The sequence below is a fragment of the Globicephala melas genome, chromosome 3, assembly GCF_963455315.2.
Source record: "Globicephala melas chromosome 3, mGloMel1.2, whole genome shotgun sequence".
Taxonomy (NCBI): domain Eukaryota; kingdom Metazoa; phylum Chordata; class Mammalia; order Artiodactyla; family Delphinidae; genus Globicephala; species Globicephala melas.
The window spans coordinates 154,312,377-154,323,648 of record NC_083316.1 but is presented as its reverse complement, the minus strand read 5'-3'; the positions used below and the strand labels follow the sequence as shown (position 1 = coordinate 154,323,648).

The 11,272-nt window shown below is 38.1% G+C and overlaps 1 pseudogene; it reads right to left on the bottom strand.

The window, feature by feature from the left end:
* Positions 1-517: 517 nt before the first annotated feature.
* Positions 518-1,186, bottom strand: LOC115846251 (small ribosomal subunit protein eS4-like; annotated as a pseudogene).
* Between the last annotated feature and the right edge of the window lie 10,086 nt (positions 1,187-11,272).

The window sequence follows — 11,272 nt, the reverse complement described above, 5'->3', positions numbered from 1 at the left end:
AAAATGTGATTGTCTACATAGACAATCCTAAAGAATCTACACAAAACTACTAAAATTAAGAAACAAATTTAGCAAAGTCACAGATACAAGGGTAAAAACAAAAATAATTGTATTTCTATATGTTAACAATATATGTATTTCTATATGCTAGCAATAAAACTTGGAATATAAATTTTTTTTGATTTACAATAGCATGAAAAAATATTAAATACATAGAAACACATTTAACAAAAGATACCTAAGATCTCCATACTGAAAATTATAAAACACTGCTAACAGAAATTAAAGGAGACCTTCCTTCACACATTAAAATTAGGGAAATACTGACTTTTTCTTGAGATATAATTGGCATTGTTTTAAAAAAAGCCCAAAATGGAGTAATTTGCTCCCAGAACAGCAAACCAAGACGTCATTGCAGTTTCAGCCTCTCCTAGGAATGTGAATTTTATTTTTTTAATGTGGTATTATCTTTAATTAAGTACAAAGGTTTTTGCAATCATGTCACCTAGAGATCATTTTATCCACTACTTTGTTTGGCCGCCAGTCTCTTGTCCCTCTCCTCAGCAATGGTAAGGCAGATACCCTTTCCATGGGGAAGAGAGATCCATGGTTTGTTGCCTTTGCCAATAACGAAAATCTTGGAGATCCCAGTGGCAAAGCTGTTACCATTGACATCTTTCACATGAACTACATCAGAAGAACCAGGATGTCTCTCCCGGTTGTTGATCACACCAATTCTTCCCAGGTTAGCACCTCCAGTCACCATGCACAGGTTACCAGTGTCAAATTAGATGAAATTAGTAATCTTGCCAGTCTCCAAATCAATTTGAATGGTGTCATTCACCTTGATGAGGGGATCAGGGTAGCAGGCGGTGCAAGCACCATGGGTCATCAGATGAAGGATTCCTTTTGTCCCCACAAAGATCCTTCTCACTTTGCACAACTTGTACTTGGCCTCCTCAAGTGTAATACAATGGACAGCAAAGCGACACTTGGTGTCATAGAGCAGACGAAAATTCTCTCCAGTCTCTCCAATGCTGATGATGTCCATAAAACAAGTGGGGTAGGTTATAACAGTGCAGACATTGCCATCAATCTTAATGAAACACTGCAGGCAGATCTTTATTTCATCTCCTGTTAGGGCATACTTAAGTCTGTTCCTTAGGAAAATGATTAGGGGAGACATGAGCCATGGCTGTGCTAGGCAAAAAGAGAGCTAGGAATGTGAATTTTATTTTATTTATTTATTTATTTATTTATTATTTTGGCCATGTTTTGTCTTCATTGCTGCGCATGGGCTTTCTCTAGTTGTGGCGAGCGGAGGCTACTCTTCCTTGTGGTACACAGGCTTCTCATTGCAGTGGCTTCTCTTGTTATAGAGCATGGGCTCTAGGCTCACGGGCTTCAATCGTTGCGGCACGCAGGCTCAGTTGTGGTTCGTGGGCTCTAGAGCACTGGCTCAGTAGTTGTGGCACATGGGCTTAGTTGCTCTGTGACATGTGGGATCTTCCTGGACCAGGGCTCAAATCCATGTCCCCTGCATTAGCAGGTGGATTCTTAACCACTGCGCCACCAGGGAAGTCCCTGGAATGTGAATTTTAAACACGTAATCTGAAATTTCAGGATCAACACTAGTGAGGTTATCTGCATCATGAAGACCTCTGCTGTTCCCTTCCCCCTAAAGGAAGATGGTCTGGCCTGAAAAAATCCTTTCTTTTCTTTTGCTAATACCTTCTTCCCTACCCTCCTTCTGATTATAAAACCTTCCATTTATGCAACCCCTTGAGCATCCTTCTATTTACTAGATGGGATGCTGCCTGATTCCTGAATCACTGAATAAAGCTAATTAGATCTCCCCACTAAAAGAAAGAAATTAAAGGAGACTAAAACTAATGGAAATATATACCATGTTCATGAATCAGAAGACTCAATATTGTTAAGCTGTCAAAATTCCCCAAATTGATCTTCAAATTCAACTTCCAGCTGACCCTTGAACAACCCTGTTTTAGACTGAGCAGGTCCACTTATATGCAGATTTGTTTCAATAAATACAGACTACAGAAATATATAATCCACAGTTGGTTGACCCTGCCAGTATGGAACCATGGACACGGAGGGACAACTGTAAAGTCATACTTGGATTTTCCACTTCATGGAGTGTTGTTCAATGGTCAACCATAATTCAAATCAAAATTCCAGCAAGCATTTTTTGTACAAATGAAAAGTTGATTCTACTATTTATATGAAAATACACAGGACGTAAAAGAGCCAAACAATTTTGAAAAAGAATAACAAAGTTGGAGGACTCCTAGTATCTAATTTTAAAGATGTACTATAAAGCTATGATAAGCCAAATGATAGTAGTTTCGGTAAAAAGACAGACAAACTGATCAATGGGAAAGAACAGAATCCAGAAATAGACCCAGACATACATGCTCAATTGATTTTCAACAATGCATTGCTAAGGCAAGTCAATGGGAAATACATTGTTTTCCCATCACTGCATGACGAATTAGCACAAATTTAGCAGCTTAAAACAATACTGAGAAAGAGGGGGAAGAGTAAGACGTGGAGATGACCTTCCTCCCCACAGATACATAAGAAATACATCTACACGTGGAACAACTCCTACAGAACACCTACTGAACGCTGGCAGAAGACCTCAGACCTCCCAAAAGGCAAGAAACTCCCCACATACCTGGGTAGGGCAAAAGAAAAAAGAATAAACAGAGACGAAAGAATAAGGACGGGACCTGCACCAGGGGGAGGGAGCTGTGAAGGAGGAAAGGTTTCCACACACTAGGAAGCCCCTTTGCAGGCGGAGACTGTGGGTGGCTGAGCGGGGAAGCTTCGAGCTGAGGAGGAGAGCACAGCAACAGGGGTACAGAGGGCAAAGCGGAGAGATTCCCACACAGAGGATCGGTGCCGACCGGTCACCAGCGCAAGAGGGTTGTCTGCTCACCCACCGGGGGGAGCGGGGCTGTGAACTGAGGCTCAGGCTTTGGTTGGAGCGCAGGGAGAGGACTGGGGTTGGCAGCGTGAACACAGCCTGAAGGGGTTAGTGCACCACAGCTAGCCGGAAGGGAGTCCGGGGAAAAGTCTGGACCTGCAGAAGAGGCAAGAGACTTTTTCTTCCCTCTTCTTTTCCTGGTGCGTGAGGAGAGGGGATTAAGAGCGCTGCTTAAAGGAGCTCCAGAGATGGGCGCGAGCCGCGCTAAGAGGCAGGGCCAAATCCAAAGCTGAGCCACGGGAGCTGTGCGAACAAAGAAGAGAAAAGGAAATCTCTCCCAGAAGCCTCAGAAGCAGTGGATTAAAGCTCCACAATCAACTTGAAGTACCCTGCATCTGTGGAATACATGAATAGACAACGAAATATCGAAAATTGAGGAGGTGGACCTTGAGAGCAAGATATATTATTTTTTCCCCTTTTCCTCTTTTTCTGAGTGTGTATGTGTATGCTTTTGTGTGAGATTTTGTCTGTATAGCTTTGCTTTCACCATTTGTCCTAGGGTTCTATCTGTCTGTTTCTTTTTCTTTTAAAAAAATTTTTTTTCTTAATAATTATTTTTTATCTTAATAACTTCATTTTATCTTACTTTATTTTATTTTATTTTATCCTCTTTCTTTCTTTCTTCCTTTCTTTCTACTTTTCCTCCCTTCTATTCTGAGCCGTGTGGATGAAAGCCTCTTGGTGCTGCAGCCAGGAGTCAGTGCTGTGCCTCTGAGGTGGGAGAGCCAACTTCAGGACACTGGTCCACAAGAGACCTCCCAGCTCCACATAATATCAAATGGTGAAAATCTCCCAGAGATCTCCATCTCAACACCAGCACCCAGCTTCACTCAATGACCAGCAAGCTACAGTGCTGGACACCCTATGCCAAACAACTAGCAAGACAGGAACACAACCTCACCCATTAGCAGAGAGGCGGCCTAAAATCATAATAAGTAAACAGACACCCCAAAACACACCACCAGACGTGGACCTGCCCACCAGAAAGACAAGATCCAGCTTCATGCACCAGAACACAGGCACTAGTCTCCTCCACCAGGAAGCCTACACAACCCACTGAACCAACTTTAGCCACTGGGGACAGACACCAAAAACAACGGAAACTACGAACCTGCAGCCTGCAAAAAGGAGACCCCAAACACAGTAAGATAAGCAAAATGAGAAGACAGAAAAACACACAGCAGTTGAAGGAGCAAGATAAAAACCCCCCATACCTAACAAAGGAAGAGGAAATAGGCAGTCTACCTGACAAAGAATTCAGAATAATGATAGTAAAGATGATCCAAAATCTTGGAAACAGAATAGAGAAAATTCAAGAAACATTTAAAAAGGACCTAGAAGAACTAAAGATGAAACAAGCAACGATGAACAACACAATAAATGAAATTAAAAATACTCTAGATGGGATCAATAGCAGAATAACTGAGGCAGAAGAACAGATAAGTGACCTGGAAGATAAAATAATGGAAATAACTGCTGCAGAGCAGAATAAAGAAAAAAGAATGACAAGAACTGAGGACAGTCTCAGAGACCTCTGGGACAACATTAAATGCACCAACATTCGAATTATAGGGGTTCCAGAAGAAGAAGAGAAAAAGAAAAGGACTGAGAAAATATTTGAAGAGATTATAGTTGAAAACTTCCTTAATATGGGAAAGGAAATAGTTAATCAAGTCCAGGAAGCACAGAGAGTCCCATACAGGATGAATCCAAGGAGAAACACCCCAAGACACATATTAATCAAACTGTCAAAAATTAAATACTAAGAAAACATATTAAAAGCAGCAAGGGAAAAAAAACAAATAACACACAAGGGAATCCTCATAAGGTTAACAGCTGATTTTTCAGCAGAAACTCTGCAAGCCAGAAGGGACTGGCAGGACATATTTAAAATGAGGAAGGAGAGAAACCTACAACCAAGATTACTCTACCCATCAAGGATCTCATTCAGATTTGATGGAGAAATGAAAACTTTTACAGACAAGCAAAAGCCGAGAGAGTTAAGCACCACCAAACCAGCTTTACAACAAATGCTAAAGGAACATCTTTGGCAAGAAACACAAGAGAAGGAAAAGACCTACAATAACAAACCCAAAACAATTAAGAAAATGGGAATAGGAACATACATATCGATAATTACCTTAAATGTAAATGGATTGAATGCTCCAACCAAAAGATACAGACTGCCTGAATGGATACAAAAACAACACCCATATATATGCTGTCTACAAGTGACCCACTTCAGACCTAGAGACACATACAGACTGAAAGTAAGGGGATGGAAAAAGATATTCCATGCAAATGGAAACCAAAAGAAAGCTGGAGTAGCAATTCTCATATCAGACAAAATAGACTTTAAAATAAAGACTATTAGAAGAGACAAAGAAGGACACTACATAATGATCAAGGGATCGCTCCAGGAAGAAGATATAACAATTGTAAATATTTATGCACCTAACATAGGAGCACCTCAATACATAAGGAAATACTAACAGCCATAAAAGGGTAAATCGACAGTAACACATTCATAGTAGGGGACTTTAACACCCCACTTTCACCAATGGACAAATCATCCAAAATGAAAATAAATAAGGAAACACAAGCTTTAAATGATACATTAAACAAGATGGACTTAATTGATATTTATAGGACATTCCACCCCAAAACAACAGAATACACACTTTTCTCAAGGGCTCATGGAACATTCTGCAGGATAGATCATATCTTGGGTCACAAATCAAGCCTTGGTAAATTTAAGAAAATTGAAATTGTATCAAGTATCTTTTCCGACCACAACGCTATGAGACTAGATATCAATTACAGGAAAAGATCTGTAAAAAATACAAACACGTGGAGGCTAAACAATACACAACTTAATAACGAAGTGATCACGGAAGAAATCAAAGAGGAAATCAAAAAATACCTAGAAACATATGACAATGGAGACACAATGACCCAAAACCTATGGGATGCAGCAAAAGAAGTTCTAAGAGGGAAGTTTATAGCAATACAATCCTACCTTAAAAAACAGGAAACATCTCAAATAAACAACCAAACCTTGCACCTAAAGCAATTAGAGAAAGAACAAAAAAACCCCAAAGTTAGCAGAAGGAAAGAAGTCATAAAGATCAGATCAGAAATAAATGAAAAAGAAATGAAGGAAACGATAGCAAAGATCAATAAAACTAAAAGCTGGTTCTTTGAGAAGATAAACAAAATTGATTAACCATTAGCCAGACTCATCAAGAAAAAAAGGTAGAAGACTCAAATCAATAGAATTAGAAATGAAAAAGGAGAAGTAACAACTGACACTGCAGAAAGATCAAGAGATATTACTACAAGCAACTCTATGTCAATAAAATGGACAACCTGGAAGAAATGGACAAATTCTTAGAAATGCACAACGTGTCAAGACTGAATCAGGAAGAAATAGAAAATATGAACAGACCAATCACAAGCACTGAAATTGAAACTGTGATTAAAGATCTTCCAACAAACAAAAGCCCAGGACCAGGTGGCTTCACAGGCGAATTTGATCAAACACTTAGAGAATAGCTAACACCTATCCTTCTCAAACTCTTCCAAATATAGCAGAGGGAGGAATACTCCCAAACTCATTCTACGAGGCCACCATCACCTTGATACCAAAACCACACAAGGATGTCACAAAGAAAGAAAACTACGGGCCAATATCACTGATGAACATAGATGCAAAAATCCTCAACAACATACTAGCAAACAGAATCCAACAGCACATTAAAAGGATCATACAACATGATCAAGTGGGGTTTATTCCAGAAATGCAAGGATTCTTCAATATACGCAGATCAATCAACGTGATACACCATATTAACAAATTGAAGGAGAAAAACCATATGGTCATCTCAATAGATGCAGAGAAAGCTTTTGACAAAATTCAACACCCATTTATGATAAAAACCCTGCAGAAAGTAGGCATAGAGGGAACTTTCCTCAACATAATAAAGGCCATATATGACAAACCCACAGCCAACATCATCCTCAATGGTGGGAAACTGAAAGCATTTCCACTAAGATCAGGAGCAAGACAAGGTTGCCCACTCTCACCACTCTTATTCAACATAGTTTTGGAAGTTTTAGCCACAGCAATCAGAGAAGAAAAGGAAATAAAAGAAATCCAAATCAGAAAAGAAGAAGTAAAGCTGTCACTGCAGATGACATGATACTATACATAGAGAATCCTAAAGATGCTACCAGAAAGCTACTAGAGCTAATCAATGAATTTGGTAAAGTAGAAGGATACAAAATTAATGCACAGAAATCTCTGGCATTCCTATACACTAATGATGAAAAATCTGAAAGTGAAATCAAGAAAACACTCCCATTTACCACTGCAACAAAAAGAATAAAATATCTAGGAATAAACCTACCTAAGCAAACAAAGACCTGTATGCAGAAAATTATAAGACACTGATGAAAGAAATTAAAGATGATACAAATAGATGGAGAGATATACCATGTTCTTGGATTGGAAGAATCAAGATTGTGAAAATGACTCTACTACCCAAAGCAATCTACAGATTCAATGCAATCCCTATCAAACTACCACTGGCATTTTTCACAGAACCAGAGCAAAAATTTCACAATTTGTATGGAAATACAAAAGACCCCGAATGGGCAAAGCAATCTTGAGAATGTAAAACGGAGCTGGAGGAATCAGGCTCCCTGACTTCAGACTATACTACAAAGCTACAGTAATCAAGACAGTACGGTACTGGCACAAAAACAGAAATATAGATCAATGGAACAGGATAGAAAGCCCAGAGATAAACCTACACACATATGGTCACCTTATCTTTGACAAAGGAGGCAAGCATATACAATGGAGAAAAGACAGCCTCTTCAAAAAGTGGAACTGGAAGAACTGGACAGCTTCATGTAAAAGAATAGAATCAGAACACTTCCTAACACCATAAAAAAAAATAAGCTCAAAATGGATTAAAGACCTAAATGTAAGGCCAGAAACTATCAAACTCTTAGAGAAAAACATAGGCAGAACACTCTATGACATAAATCACAGCAAGATCCTTTTTGATCCACCTCTTAGAGAAATGGAAATAAAAACAAAAATAAACAAATGGGACCTAATGAAACTGCAAAGCTTTTGCACAGCAAAGGAAACCATAAACAAGACCAAAAGACAACCCTCAGAATGGGAGAAAATATTTGCAAATGGAGCAACTGACAAAGGATTAATCTCCAAAATTTATAAGCAGCTCATGCAGCTCAATAACAACAACAACAAAAAAATCTAATCCAAAAATGGGCAGAAGACATAAATAGACATTTCTCCAAAGAAGATATACAGATTGCCAACAAACACATGAAAGAATGCTCAACATCATTAATCATTAGAGAAATGCATATCAAAACTACAATGAGATATCATCTCACATCTCTAAAAAAAAAAAAATGTCATGAAGAACCTAGGAGTAAGACAGGAATAAAGACACAGACCTACTAGAGAATGGACTTGAAGATATGGGGAAGAGGAAAGGTAAGCTGTGACAAAGTGAGAGAGAGGCATGGACATATATACACTACCAAACGTAAAATAGATAGCTAGTGGGAAGCAGCCGCATAGTACAGGGAGATCAGCTCGGTGCTTTGTGACCACCTAGAGGGGTGGGATAGGGAGGGTGGGAGGGAGGGAGACGCAAGAGGGAAGAGAGATGGGAACATATGTATATGTATAACTGATTCACTTTGTTATAAAGCAGAAACTAATGCCCCATTGTAAAGCAATTATACTCCAATAAAGATGTAGAAAAAAACAAAAAAACCCAATACTGATATATTATTTTATATATAGTTATATGTTTCACATATTTCTGTAGGTCAGAAGCCCTAGTGTGGTGTACCTGGGTTCTCTGCTTAAGTTTTCAAAAGGCTAAAATCAAGCTGTCCACGAGCTTGCATTCTCATATGGAACTTGGACTCTTGTTCCAAGCTCATTCATGTTGTTGGAAGAATTTAATTCCTTGCAGTTGTAGGACTGAAGCCCTTAGTTCCTAGAGGCCACTTACTGTTCTCTGTTATGTGGTGTTCTCCTTAATGTAACAGTTTGCTTCTTCAAGCCAACAAGAGAATCTCTTTCACTTTGAATCTCTCTGACCTCTTTTAAGGTCAGGCCAATAGAAGATAACCTTCCTTTTGATTGACCCAAAGTTAATTGATTGAAGACCTTCAGTACATCTGCAAAATCTCTTCTGCCATATAGCATTACATAATCACAGGAATGATCACCCATCATATTCATAAATCTTAATCACACCCAAGGGGAAGGGATTATACAGAGCATGTATACCAGAGGGCAGGAATCTTGGGGAAAATATTGGTTTTCTATGGCTGCTATAACAAACTACCACAAGCTTAGTGTTTAAAACAATACAAATTTATTATCTTACAATTTGTCAATTCAAGAGTCCCAATGGATCTAACCAGGCTAAAATCAAGGAGTCACCAGGACATCATTCCTTTCTAGAGACCCTAGGGAAAATGTTTCCTTTCTAGCTTCTAGAGGCTGCCTACATTCTAGAGGCATATGGCGCCTTCCTCCATTTTCAAAGCCAGCTATAGTAGGCCAATTTCTTAGCACATTACATCACTCTGACCTCCTCTTCTGTCTCCCTCTTCCTCATTTAAGGACCTCTGTGATCACATTGAATTCACTCAGATAATCCAGGATAATATCCTTATCATAAGGTCAACTGATAAGCAACTTTAATTTCACCTGCTACCTTAATTCCTCTTTTGCTATATAATGTAATATTCAAGGAATTAGGATGTGGACATCTTTGTAGAGTCCTTACTCTGCTTACCCCAGGGGACAACTTAAGAAGTTTTTTCAACAAATGGGCTAGATCAACTAGACATATGAGTGGAGAAAAAAAATGAATCTCAGCTCTTACCTCATACCAAACACAAAAAATAATAAAATTGATGATAGATACGAATACTAAAATGATAAGAAGGTATACAAATGGTCAATAAGAACATGAAACGATGCTCAACATCATTAGTCATTAGAAAGATGCAAATCAAACCACCAAAACACCACTTGAAAGCCACTCAGATGGAAAGAAAGGAAGACAGAAAGATGATGAAAGAAAGAAAGAAAGAAAGAAAGAAAGAAAGAAAGAAAGAAAGAAAGAAAGAAAGAAAGAAAGAAAGAAAGAAAGAAAGAAAGAAAGAAAGAAAGAAAGAAAGAAAAGAAGGAAGGATAGAGGGAAAGAAGTAGCAAATTTTGGCAAGGATGTAGAACAACTGGAATCCTGTGCCTTGCTGGTGGGAATGTAAAATGATTTGGCTGTTGTGGAAAACAGTGTGGTACTTCTTCATTTAAACACAGAGTTGCCATATGACTCAATCATTTCAGGGACTATACCAATGAAAACTTAAAACATATTTTCACACAAAAACTTGTACATGAATGTTCATAGCAGCATTATTCATAATAGGCAAAAAGTGGAAAAAACCTATATGTCCAACAACTGATGAATGGATAAACAATACATAGCATATCCAAACAATGGAATATTATTCATCCATAAAAAAGAATGAAGTACTTTCACATGCTACAATGTGGATGAACTCTGAAAACATTATCCTAAATGAAAGAAGCCAGACATAAAAAGCCACAGATTTTATGATTCTGTTTATATGAAATGTCCAGAATAGGTAAATCGATAGAGACAGAAAGTAGATTAGTAGTTGCCAAGGAATGAGAAGAGGGGAAAATTGAGACTGACTACTAAGTACAGGGTTTCTCTGTGGGGTTGATGGAAGTGTTCCAGAATTAGATAGTGCTGATAGTTGTACAACATATTGAATATGCTGAAAAACCCTGACTTGTACACTTTAAAATAATGAGTTTTATGTTATGTGAATTATATCTCAATAAAAATATTAAATGGGAAAAAATCATATGCTCATGGACAGTATCAGTACTCAGCAGTACCTATCTACGTGAAGAGACATTATCAAAAATGAAATACATAAAATATCACTACTGATCAGCATTTGCAACAGATTTTGATAAGAAACATAACTTTGAATCACAATAAGCAAAATAGTATCCCCAAAATAAAATTCCATTTTCTCATTAGTATACCTGTATTGAAAAAAATTTACTGAATTATTGTTATATTTTGAATTCTGTCAATTAAAAAAAAAGAAACTACAAAACGTCTAGAAGAAAACGTTGGTGGAAATCTTCATGAC